Source organism: Hydractinia symbiolongicarpus, chromosome 10 (genome assembly GCF_029227915.1).
Source record: "Hydractinia symbiolongicarpus strain clone_291-10 chromosome 10, HSymV2.1, whole genome shotgun sequence".
In the NCBI taxonomy this organism is placed as follows: Eukaryota; Metazoa; Cnidaria; class Hydrozoa; order Anthoathecata; family Hydractiniidae; genus Hydractinia; species Hydractinia symbiolongicarpus.
This window is the reverse complement of record NC_079884.1, coordinates 22,770,756-22,784,187: the sequence shown is the minus strand read 5'-3', so window position 1 is coordinate 22,784,187 and position 13,432 is coordinate 22,770,756. Positions and strand designations below refer to the sequence as shown.

Here is a 13,432-nt window from a genome sequence, read left to right as displayed (position 1 = left end):
AAAAAAGTTGCGTTGTAATTTTAAAGTTCTAAGAATAATCCCACTGAAACTAATTATAATTTTCCGATAAAAATTTTACAGATTCCAAGGGTTAGTTTCGAGCAATACAGAGAGAGTTATTAGACCTAAAAAATTGACATGCAAGTGAACGAAAGAATTCTCTTCACATTGCTTTATTTGTTATCATATCAATAAGCGCAGGATTTTCGGCCGTCCTATCTATTTTGAGCAACGGTATTTCCTGCATAATCTATAGAGAACGAGGTGTTTGCATCATTAGCAACAGTGGCTTGGCAGCCATATTGAACACAGAGACAAGGATTTATACAGAAGAGGTGTAATTTACCATACCGCTACCTTCACAATATTGCAGTCAACTCTACTCCTAGCATGTATTGTATACACGTCATTAGTACACATAAAAGCTTGGAGTCTGGATCTAAGTTCTTGAAAAAAACGTAACAATACTGCAGTCAACTTTTAGCATGTGTCCTTGGAGTGACATAAAAAATTGTCACGTTTGCTACTTTTGGATATACTATTGGGAAAAATAGATATGATTACTTTCTCTTTTAATTTCTTAACAAGAACTGACAGCATCTATCTTTTTTGTTTTTCTTTCTTCTTTAAAATAATAAACGAAGTCGTAAAAAGCATTTTCAAAATGGCAGCATCAGCTTTATTAAAAACTTGTGAAACAAAACCAATTACTGCTAAAAAAAAGTGAGGTTGAGTTTCCCTTTCGAAATTCACCAATTATATTAGAAATTGTGAAAAGAGGATAATTATATCACTTTCTTAAGTTTAACTTCAAATCACCTAAAAATTAGCAAACACGAGAAGTTGAAATATTGTCATGAAATAGTACACATGCTGCTGAAATTCCATTATGAAACACGTATCACTGATCGCTGCCATTTTTATATCTTCTACCTGTTGGACCTCTGAAGGTCGAGAAAATGTGACCATAAAATGCATGGTGAACGATCTGCAACAGATGTACATCAATGTCTCAGTCCAACGAAACGCACACAATACAACAACACCTGTTGAGAAGTACATACTAGAAAAGAAACTATCATGGGGAAATTGGGAGAGAATGACGGTGTGTAGACAATCAAATTCGCGTGGCGTTCTGTCAGTCAAATGCCGAGGCTGGAAGAGTGCTGATAACTTCTACTACAAACTACGAATGTTAAATACAGTTACAAATGAAAGCATAAACATCCAAAGAATATGGAATCCTGCTCGTGAATCGTTTTATTGCTTCGCAGACCATATGCCCAAAATTTTAAATATGTTTGGCGAAGTGAAGAAGATTATTGTTACGTGGTACACCAACACGTGGGACAACTACTACGTAAGCGTGACGCAGGTTATAGTGTCATTACAAAATCAAGTTGTCCGAATGGCCAACATCACAAAATTCTGCAGTTTACCTGCGGGCTGTTTTCAAGTGATTGAAAACCTTCAAGAGTGTAATACGTACAAAGTGTGTGTCAGGCTTAACTTTATGAACCAGTCACCGGCTCAAACAGCATGTCAATCTACAAGCACTTATTGTGCTCAATCATACAAAGTGGAGAAAACTGTAATTTCTGCAACCATCGTCGCTTCATCGGCACTCTTTATATGGATTTTAATATACCTTATAAAATACAGAGCATAATTGCTATCTCTGACATTGTAGTGTAAACTAGCCTTATTAATTTTCAACATGTATTAATTTGTATCGATTGCACAATTTAAACATACCCTTACCATCAGAAAACTTTCTCTTTATTTTAAATCTGTTTGCATTTAATACAAACAAGAAGCCCTGGGGGCTCTAAGAATTTCCGCTCGCTACCAAAATATTTGATGACAACCTGCTAATTCGTTGTTATCGTGCCAAACATTCGAAGAGGTTTGGTGCTTGAAGCTCTGAAGATAAAACACACAAGTGACATTACATCTTACAACAAACGCAAACAAAACGAAACGTGTCATAATAAACTCACACTTTAAAAGAAATTGCGAACAAAAATTATAGCCTATCATTCATGGTTGAAAGTCTTCCGATTGAAACGTTTATGGTCTTAAACGGCATTTAGTTGACAAAAAAACAAAATTTTGATGCCACCATCATGTTCAGCATACTTTTTTTATTAACTGTGCCAAATTTTGTCGAAAATAAAGTAGTTTAAATTTTTGGACCAATTTTGGCCTAAAATGACATTTCAGGTGGCAAAAAATCAAAATTTTCATGCAACCATCATGTTCAGCATACTTTTTTTATTAACTGTGCCAAATTTTGTCGAAAATAAAGTAGTTTAAATTTTTGGACCAATTTTGGCCTAAAATGACATTTCAGGTGGCAAAAAATCAAAATTTTGATGCCACCATCATGTTCAGCATACTTTTTTTATTAACTGTGCCAAATTTTGTCGAAAATAAAGTAGTTTAAATTTTTGGACCAATTTTGGCCTAAAATGACATTTCAGGTGGCAAAAAATCAAAATTTTGATGTCACCATCATGTTCAGCATATTTTTTTTGTGATCTGTGCAAAATTTTGTGGAAAATAAAGTAGTTTTAATTTTTGGACCAATTTTTGCCTAAAATGAGATTTAGGTAGCCAAAAATCGAAATTTTGATGTCACCATCATGTTCAGCATACTTTTTTTGTTAACTATGCCAAATTTTGTGGAAAATAAAGTAGTTTTAATTTTTGGACTAATTTTGGACTAAAATGACATTTAAGGTGGCCAAAAATAGAAATTTTGATGTCACCATCATGTTCAGCATACTTTTTTTGTTAACTGTGCCAAATTTTGTGGAAAATAAAGTAGTTTTAATTTTTGGACCAATTTTGGCCTAAAATGACATTTAAGGTGGCCAAAAATAGAAATTTTGATGTCACCATCATGTTCAGTATACTTTTTTTGTTAACTTTGCCAAATATTGTGAAAAATAAAGTAGTTTTAACTTTTGAACCAATTTTGGCGTAAAATGACATTTAGGTAACAAAAAATCAGAGGAACGTGAAATCCCAGGGTCGATTTTTTCTCAAAAAATGCTCCAAAAGAAAACACGACGGTTTTAAAGAATTTCCTACGCCTTCGGGCGCGGAAATTCAATTAGTTGTTTTCAAACTACAGACTAAGTCTTATATTACCTACCCAGTGTTGAGACACACAATACAAAGTGGGGGTTGTACACACGCCCCAAATTAGTCTGTTGTGAGTTAAAATTAAAATTTATAGTTTCCACTAAAAAAGAAAATGAACTCGTCTTTCGCACTTGGAAAATCAATCGCTTACAGACAATATGACTGACGGTAAAGATATAAAAATAGGTAATAAAGAAAGTAATTTAAAAAAGTTTTTAAATGCAAAATGTATCGAAAAATTTAAAGAAAGTTTTTTCTTTATTGTTTCGTCATTTAAGGCTGGCTAAAATGCATCCAGCATTTCATCCAGCGAAATGTTGGATGCATTTGAGTTGAACCTAAATTTCTCAAAAATAAAAAAAGAAGAAAATAATCACGTTGAATGATGTTGGATGAAGTTTGATCTCGCTCAAACTTTTCATCCGACATTTTCAGCTTCATCAACACAATTTTCATGTTGGATGCATTTAAGTCAAATTTCATCTAACATTTTACCATTTTTTAAGTATATTGCGTAATTTTTGAATACAATTTCGAACGTTTTTTTAGCGGAGGGTTAAGACCTGTGGTTCGTTTGCTTCAATCGGTCTATTCCCACCAACTCTTTCCTTTGGCGAGATAAGGTCAAAAATCTTGCTTAGTACTAACCCGAAATCAACCACATCCATCCGGAATATTTATTTCTCGAAAACCTTGCCTGTCTTCTATCATCGGTTCTTGGATAATATTTGTAAAATAACCCTTTTCTTTTCTTATTTTCGGCCAGTTTTGTGTTTTTCCCCTGGTCGGTTTTTTTATAATCGGAATCCAATAACTCGTTTAAAATCATGATAGCTAGCTCAAATGAAAAACACGTTATGTTTGATGAAACGTGCTTGGATGAAGCAACTCAAATAAACTTTTTAACTTTCGAAATCCGTACAAATTTCCATCCAACATCAGCCAACATTCAAATCAAAATGTTGGATGCATTTGAGCCAGCCTTAAAGGACAGTAGTCGTTTCCAGTTCCCCTCTTTTTGTGCATAGTTTTCGTTTCTGTTAGTCAAAGATAACACGTGTAAAAAGCTTTTGATATAAATAACATATTTAAAATCAGCAATTTCATGTATTTTATTGCGTTATTTTAGCAGTAAACAGAATAAATATGGTTACAATAATATTCAACTAAGAAAAAAATATTTTTCCACATTTTTCTGGTATTAAGAATGACAACCTTTTTCTTCTATCCTTTTTGTGTTCTTTTATTAAGATGGTGTTCCTGCAATCGCATTTTTTTTAATTTATTTTCAATTTTTTTTAAAAAAACTTTGATTTTTAGGTGTAATTTCTATTTCTAGCCATGCTTGCTATTACAGAAAAGTGTCGGTATCCTTTGATTTATTTCAAACTCATAGGTTAACGTAATCTAGCTACGTTAAACCATAGTTTAATGTGAGTTAATTTAATGTGCTGCCTGGATTAATTATTTTACGCGTTTTCACTTGGGTTAGCATGGGATAGAAAATTAACCCATCATAGCTAACAAATACACCATGGTGACCAGCTAGATCCTATAATTTCACAATTTTAAACTTTAGGAGAATTTAGGTTTTAGGGTGAAACATTAAAAACATATAAAAACATTCCATAATGTTAGAGATTTTGTTAAGAGCAAACAAAGACTTTCCATAATATTAGTGTGCTGTGCCATTTCGACATATTATTTGAATAAAAAGTGGACAAGCAGGACTTTAGGAAATTTTAGGATATAGGAAAGCTTAGGAAATTTTAGGACAAAAAAAATTAGGTCCGATTTTACGATTTTTAAGTTATTTTAGAAATATCTCTATTTTTTAAGGTTATTTAGGAGATTGGACAACCCTGTTCAGTCTTAAAGTGGCTTAAAATCATAACACAGTCATATGCCAACAGCTTTTACTCTCAAATACATTTTTCCGCACTAATTAGTTGTGGCCTCGAGTATTGTACTATAGACTAAGTAACCCGTCCTTTTTATATCACGTTATTTCGTGTGTCCGTAACACGGCTGTAAAACCATGCAGAGACAAACAGACAATGGGTATTATTAATATGGAGGTTAATTTCTTAAAGGTACTGTCCGATTAAAAAACAATATCTTTTCTTTTGTTTTATTAAGTATCAAAAATAACGAAGATTGCACTCTTAAACAACAAAGATTTATCCAATACTTAGCACCATCGTTTGTTTGTTTTGATCTTGCTGCACTAGCCTACCATCTTCACAAACTTTCGAACGCGGCAAAAGGACTGGGTCAATTCATTATTCAGCACATTTTTGCTTGTGACGTAGTTACCTGGCTTCTTATTAGGCGAACCCCCCCCCCGACTTGCGCATCGAACGACTAAATGTTTATTTATAATTTTTTTCCTTTGTTTAAAAAAGTTCTTTATGAAGATAGCAATGAATGAAAATAATTCGCAGGTTCTAGGATTTCAATTCGAGCCGTCTACTGGTATAGCGACTCTCTCAATCTTAACTTCCTTTTCTACATGTCCGAAATAGTATGCATGACTCTATACTGTCATTTTTATATTTATTGTTTATTTTTCACAAGCAAATAGGCAAAAATATGCTTTGTTTTCAAATTAAAAAAAATCTTTATCCACGTGGCTTAAATAAAACTTCAAAATTCATTCAAAAAGTTCAGCTACACTTTAACAAAATTTTTACAGAAAAAAATTTATACCGCCCGTGGGTTTCGGTTTTACAGGCATAAAGAAAAAATCCATTAAATTCGGACCTGCTATGGTTTCCAATTATTTTGTCAAATGAAGAAATTATCTACAATTAAATCCATGATAAAATGTCTATTCCGCCTGTAAGTGCAGTTTTGCAGACTTGCTTCATCCGTGCTCCGTCGGCGTTCCACCTCCGCATTAGTTAAGAACCGCATGGCTGGATTTCTTGTGTAAGACCTGGTTACCAACGACGAAGGGACCAGGCAAGAGAGATTTATGTCTACGTAGTTCTTTTAACTAAGTCAGGAGTCGGTGAATTAGCTAGGATGGTCAGGTTGGCTATGAATAGGCTTGCTTGTGGATTAAAAGGACCAGGACTATTCAATAATTTCTGAGATCTATGGATTTTATAAGTTGATTTTGAAAACTCAATATTTATTTTTCAGGCGTGCGATTAATCACACGCCTGAAACGATTTAGGCGTGTGCCAAGGCGTGCGCGTGCGATCGCACGCCTCTCCTGAAAAAGACTGGACTCTATTAAATATTTTCAATTGCATGGTATAAAAGTTTCTACTCCTTCATGAGTAATTCTTAGATGCGAGTGTGATTGAGTAATATTGTAATATTTTTCAGATAAAAAATGTATTACGGAACACGAAGAATTCCGAGCGGTGGTTTTATTGAAGAGTACGCTGTGAACATCTTTGGTGGCACTCCATGACAGAGAGTTTCGAACGACCACCTAGTTACCAGCCCCCATTCACCTCCTTAACATCCTTTTCTTTCCTCCGTTCAGATATTTCTCTGACTTTTGGTTTTTCCTTATATGGAAGATTTTTTTTTGGATCCTTGAGCAGCGAAAAAAAACTTTTATCCTGTTTTTTTCGACTGTTGTTAGTGCAACTCACAACAGCGCACCACGACATTATTCTGCCTCTCAACCTTACTGAATGTGCGATCTGAGTCTAATCTCTCTGTGGCGGGACATCTAGCGAAGAGGAAACTAATTTTTAATTATTGATTGGTTGTCTTTAGAGTAGCTGAAACAACTATGCAACCCTAAGGCTAAAGTCATATTGAACTTCAAGTTTTATTAGCGAAAGCTTCTTACTTAGGTTCGTACAGAATTAGCACAGTGTGTGTTTACCTTAAGGTCTAGACACATCTCTCGCCTTCGATTTTTTAATTCCATATAAATAATTCATAAAAAGCGGTCTTTCACAATTCAGGGGGTAAAATTACCAAAATTTTTAAACATATAATAAAATATCAGCCCTGGCCCACGTTTTATCTATTTTGGTCAGTTCGGCGCGCTCCAGGTAAATACGTCACACGCGACATATTTTTTCAGCCTCGCTTTAGTGCCTATCATCCGCCATCCATATAAACAATCGAAGCGAGAGACCGCATGCTTTTTTGTAAACAAGAATGAGATATTGTTCAGTTGGTGTTAGGAAAGAAAACAAATATTATTTAATTATTTTATAGAAATTAGTTCCAAATAAGAATTTTTTGTCAAAATTTTAGTTGATTTTTAATCGGACAGTACCTTTAAAGTCGTTGACCTGGTTTTTATCTGCTCCATCGAGGCTATACATTTTATTGTCATTTTTATTATATTGGATATTGTTAGTAGAAACCATGCGTGATATGAATTATTAATTAGATATCGAAAAGTATAGAAATTATGTAAATACAGGTGTTGTTGATCCAGAAAACCAAGAGACTTAGAAATCAACATTATGAACATTTTTTAAGAACCAGAATATTTTTTTAACCTTGGCTTTTTATTAGTTCAGCGTAAAATTGTTTTTATTTTATTCTTATATTTTAGCGTATTTTATTGAGTTTACAGTATGTTACAAATATTCGCGATGTAATATTAAACAAGAAGCCCTGGGGGCTCTAAGAATTTCCGCGCGCTACCAAAATATTTGATGAAAACCTGCTAATTCGTTGTGTTATTGTGCCAAACATTCGAAGGGGTTTGGTGCATGAACCTCTGAAGATAAAGCCCATCAGTGACATTATATCTTACAACAAACGCAAACAAAACGAAACGTGTCATAATAAACTCACATTTTAAAATAAATTGCTAACAAAAAATACAGCCTATCATTCATGGTTGAAAGTCTTGTGATTGAAACGTTTATGGTCTTAAACGGCATTAGTTGACAAAAAATCAAAATTTTGATGTGACCATCATTTTCAGCATACTTTTTTTATTAACTGTGTCAATTTTTGTCGAAAATGAAGTGGTTTTAATTTTTGGACCAATTTTGGCCTAAAATGGCATTTAGGTGACAAAAATCAAAATTTTGATGTCACCATTATGTTCAGCATACTTTTTTTTGTTAATTTTGCCAATTTTTGTTGAAAATGAAGTAGTTTTAATTTTTGGACCAATTTTGGCCTAAAATGACATTTAGGTAACAAGAAATCAAAATTTTGATGTCACCATTATGTTCAGCATACTTTATTTGTTTACAGTGCCAGATTTTGTTGAAAATAAAGTAGTTTTAATTTTTGGACCAATTTTGGCCTGAAATGACATTTAGGTAAGAAGAAATCAAAATTTTGATGTCACCATCATGTTCAGCATACTTTATTTGTTAACTGTTCCAAATTTTGTTGAAAATAAAGTAGTTCTAATTTTTGGACCAATTTTGGCCAAAAATGACATTTAGGTGACAAAAACCAAAATTATTATGTCACCATTATGTTCAGCATACTTTTTTTGTTAACTGTGCCAAATTTTGTTGAAAATAAAGTAGTTCTAATTTTTGGACCAATTTTGGCCTAAAATGACATTTAGATGACAAAAATCAAAATTATTATGTCACCATTATGTTCAGCATACTTTTTTGTTAACTGTGCCAAATTTTGTCGAAAAAAAATACCAATTTTGGCCTGAAGCGTCAATACTAGACTTCCCAGTAGTTAAGGAGCTTGGGTACGAAGTTTACATCTGTGACGGACCAACGTGAAATTCCAGGGTCGATTTTTTCTCATAAAATGCTCCGAAAGAAAAAAACGACGGTTTTAAAGAATTTCCTACGTCTTCGGGCGCGGAAATTCAATTACAAGTTAAATAAAATTGCAACAAATATTCTACCATCCCAAAAAAAGGGATATCAGTAAAAATTTTAACCTATTCTATAAGTTGCTCCTATTTTTCAGATATTCCCAGCCTCGTTCTTCGTATAAAAATTGTTCTTATAATAAAAATTGTAAAAGAACAAATGTATAACACATTTTAAAAGTATAACACATTTTAAAAGTTTGTGGGACTGGGTACAATAACACAACTTTTACGCGCTAAAAAAAACTTGGGGTGAATTCATTTTTTAGACCTGTCTTTAAATTAAGCCTTGATGAAAAGAATCTTTACAAAAAAATTTTTAATGTTGACATTATTCACCTTTTAATAAGATGAACCCTTTTATATGAAACCTTTAATTACTCTCATAAATATAATTACTATAATTGTTCAACACACTTAACTAAAGATCTTTTATTTCAAAATTAAATATAACATAGAGTAAAGACACTTAATTAATAATCTCAATTACAAAACTTTTCTTCTCATTTACTCCATTAAAACATATTGTGTTTATTATATACACAGGACTTCATTTTTAGTTATATGTTAAAACATTAAGAGAAGCTTAAATAACAACATGGAGATAAACCCGATTTTTTTTATTCTTTATTTTACTGCATTAAGTATTGGAGAAAAAGACGTCCAACTTAGATGTACAACAAAGCAAGAAAAATTTTACTTAAATGCATCGTTCGAAATTGCACAACGCAATATAAGTTTTCTAAAGTATTACTCTATACAAGAAAGAACAGCATGGACCGAATGGACGACATTGAGTGATTGTCGACAGTCTGTGTTGAATCAAACTTTCTCAGTTAAATGTCAACTGACTTGGAACCTCCGAACCTCGTTTGAGACATTCAAATTGCAAATATGGAATAATTACACAAATCAAATGATTCCCATCAAAAAAATTTGGGTTCCACGCGACGAATATTTCTTCTGCTTTACCGATCATGACCCAAAAATATTAAACATCTCTGGTGAAATTAAGAAGATCACTCTACGATATACCGCCAATTCTTGGGACTTCTTCTATATCAGCTACAATTCAATAACAGTATCGACCCATAATAAAGTTGTATATGGAGTCAACACTACAGACTACTGTGGCGGTGCTACAGGCTGTTTTAAAACCATTACAAATCTTAGTGACTGTACTACATATACCGTTTGTATATCTCAATATTACATCCAACTGTTGCATCCATATAAAAAGTGCAAAACAGAAACGACATATTGCGAGAAAAATAAACATAGCGGGGTAAAAATCGTGATTCCGACTACGATCGGTGGTTTATGCGTCATCTTGGGAAGCATTATCGTTACATTTTTGGTCTGTAAGCACAGGAAGCGCAGAGCTTCCAGAGAGTTGTATTTCAGACAAGTTCAACCACGAGTGGAAGATAATGTCTACGAGAGTATTGAAGACTGTAATCTAATCGCAGAGAATAAACTATATGACTAATTTATTAACAAAAAAAACATGAATTTTTTTTTGTTAAGAAAAAAATTATTTCCTTCGATTTTGACTTTTTACAAAGGTCAAGGTTAAAGTGTAAATAAATTTTTAATTGTGTAAAAAAATAATATAATGCTGGAAATATACTTCATTTATAATACAAATTTCCCTTGAGAGAAGACCTTAGCAATAATTGACGATATGTTTGATAATCACTGACACCTGTCAATAAACTATTGAATATAAAAACATTTAAAAATTGAATTGCATTTGTTCATAACAATAACAAAACACAAAAGAACACAAAACGAAATTTATTTAACATTAACACAAAATAACCAATAGACAGAGACAGTCCTATTATCTTCCATAACATCTCCAATTAATAGTTATTTATTAAAACACTTGAAACATTGTTGTCGGGCTATTAAACTCCAAAACGTCATATTATAAATTGCTTTCTAAGAAAGCTGTCTCAGCAAAAAAAAAAAAATTGGTTTTGCATTGTTAAATAATCGCAAAAAAACCACTCATTACTTACAGAAGAGAACAACTTTCACTTGCAACTTATAAAAAAATATATTTAATACTTATAATTAAGTCTACAAAGGATAAAAACAAATACTGGTTATCCATACGATAGCATCTTTTATTCTTCATATTTCTACTGTAACTAGTTTTGTTTTGACGCAGATCATTGCGTCAGCATATCTATCTCACATAGGACACTCGGAAGTCAAAAATACATAAAACACAATGATTTATCAATTTCCAATACTTTATATCCTATTCGCTATAGCTTCAAGTTCACAACAAAAAGTCAAAATACGATGCACGATTAACGATTTAAAGCAAATGTACTTAAATGTTTCAATCCATGAGAAAATCAACGACACAGACTCCTTACAGAGTTACCAGTTACAAAAAAAGCGGCGATGGAGAGCTTGGGAACCAATGGCTGCATGTCGAACAAGATACAAAAACACACTCTTGTCTATTAAATGCCAAGGGTGGAAAAAGCCTACTAAATCTAACTACGACTTGCGCATATGGAACACGAACACAAAGAAGGAGATTAAAATCATGCAGGTATGGAATCCTTACTTGAAGCACTTCTTTTGCATTGATGATCACAAGCCGAAAATAATCAACATTTCAGGCGAAGTTAAAAAGCTTATCGTCCAATGGGAGACAAACATAAGGGACGTGACTCACATTGTAAGGAAATCTATCGAGGTTATAAGAAACAACGAAACAGTTCGCGTTACCAACATCACACAAAGCTGCGCAAATCCTGTGGGTTGTTTCAACACTGTAAAGAATCTTGAAGATTGCACTACGTACGATGTGTGTGTGGTGTCATACTTTAAGTATAAGTATCACACTCCACCACAGAGGATGTGTAAACAAGCGAAAACGTACTGCAGCACTCGAACAAAACCGAAAAACATGACTCTAATAGTTTCTTCAGCAATGATAACCTCGTTGATTGTGTTAGCTGGAGGCTTTATCGTCCTGATAGTGTATCAACACTTCAAACGAAGGAGAGCAAAAAAATCTAACTTTACGAACTACATAACGCCACGAGTTAAAGATCACATTTATGAAAGTATTGAAAACTTTACTCTGTATGATAATAAAATTGTTCATTTGTGACAAAAAAAGTAATTGATTTTTTAAAGTTGTAAACATTGTACAAATGTAAATAAAAAAAAAATATTTTATTTGTTAAATTGTTTTCCGTTTTTTTTATTACAAACTTTTCTCTTTTATAAGTTTCATACTTTTTCACACAAGTCTCGTGATTCTTAGAAATCGACATTTTGTATCTTAGATTATTCTTAAAAGGGATTCTTAGGTAAATGATGAAAAAAATTGAACACTGTTTATATATATTTAAAACGTGGTTGAAAAAAATAGAAAAAGACTAATATCAAAAAAGAACAAAATACTGGTGACACTATAATTTCTTTTACGTCGTTGCAAATTCTTCAAGAAAAAATTTCTATAAATGAAAATTTCGGATTAGTCGAATTTTTAGAAGATAGAGTCATTCTAAAAGTATTCTTAAAATTTCAGAAACTTTGCCTTGATAATTCTTATAAACAATGCACTACATAAATATTACGTAACAGGGTCACGTGCCACTAAAAAAGACTGGAGCTAGTAAAAAATTTTTAACAAAGAAGAAGGTCGAAAATAGTCAAGATGGCGGTCGAGCGAGAAGAAAAATAAATATTTGAAAAGCTATAACAGAAGTTAAGAACTTTTAACAAAAAGTGAATATATTGTGAACTTCTTATGAAGATCCCTTAGGAAAGTCCAACTTGTAAAATTATCTGAGGATCTCGGGATTAAAAATGAGTAATAAGAACTGCAGGAAGACGACAATTTTTCACACCAAACAGTTTATGGTTCCAATAGGTAGTGACGTTATTGAAAGTAGAAATTTCAAAAAAGTTTGCAACAGGTGTAATATAGTATACCAGACGGTGGCCCGTGGAAAAAACCCACGGGTTCGTCGGTCCTTTTTATACCGCATTATTGTGTGTGTCTTGCTACTTGCGGTACAATGCTGCGCAGGGACAGACTAAATATTGCTATTACTATAGAGAGGTAAACCACACATTTTCAACAAAAGGTTTTTCTGCATAAAGAAAAAAATTGATTTAGAAATAAATTTAATTTATCAAAAGTATTTAAAATTTGCTACGTGTAGACTGGAATTGTATAAAAAAGTTTCACATTTTACAAGGTACAGAAATCATTAAAATGGACAACCAAAGCCAATAAATAAACCCACGAGGTTAACTTTGACATAACGAAAGTGATTAAAAAATCTTTTAATAGGATACTAACAACTTTCACCTTTAACTTTTGTTTAATAAATAAATTAACCAAATTGATTGACCAAATCGACATTTAAAAGGTTGAATGACGTCACAAAATATAATTAATAATTATTTATTGATTACATCTCTTATGGCCAGAATGGAGGAAACGTAAGGAATATA

At 32.5% G+C, this 13,432-nt stretch overlaps 2 protein-coding genes across 2 annotated transcripts in view; one reads left to right on the top strand and one right to left on the bottom strand.

Annotated features, from left to right (window-relative positions):
- LOC130612360 (nucleolar and coiled-body phosphoprotein 1-like) overlaps positions 1–13,432 on the top strand; it is a 114,573-nt gene that overhangs the window by 9,637 nt on the left and 91,504 nt on the right. The window lies entirely within an intron of this gene.
- The window catches only part of LOC130612355 (SKI2 subunit of superkiller complex protein-like), a 42,246-nt gene that overhangs the window by 16,372 nt on the left and 12,442 nt on the right, over positions 1–13,432 (bottom strand). The gene's annotated exons all lie outside the window — the stretch shown is intronic.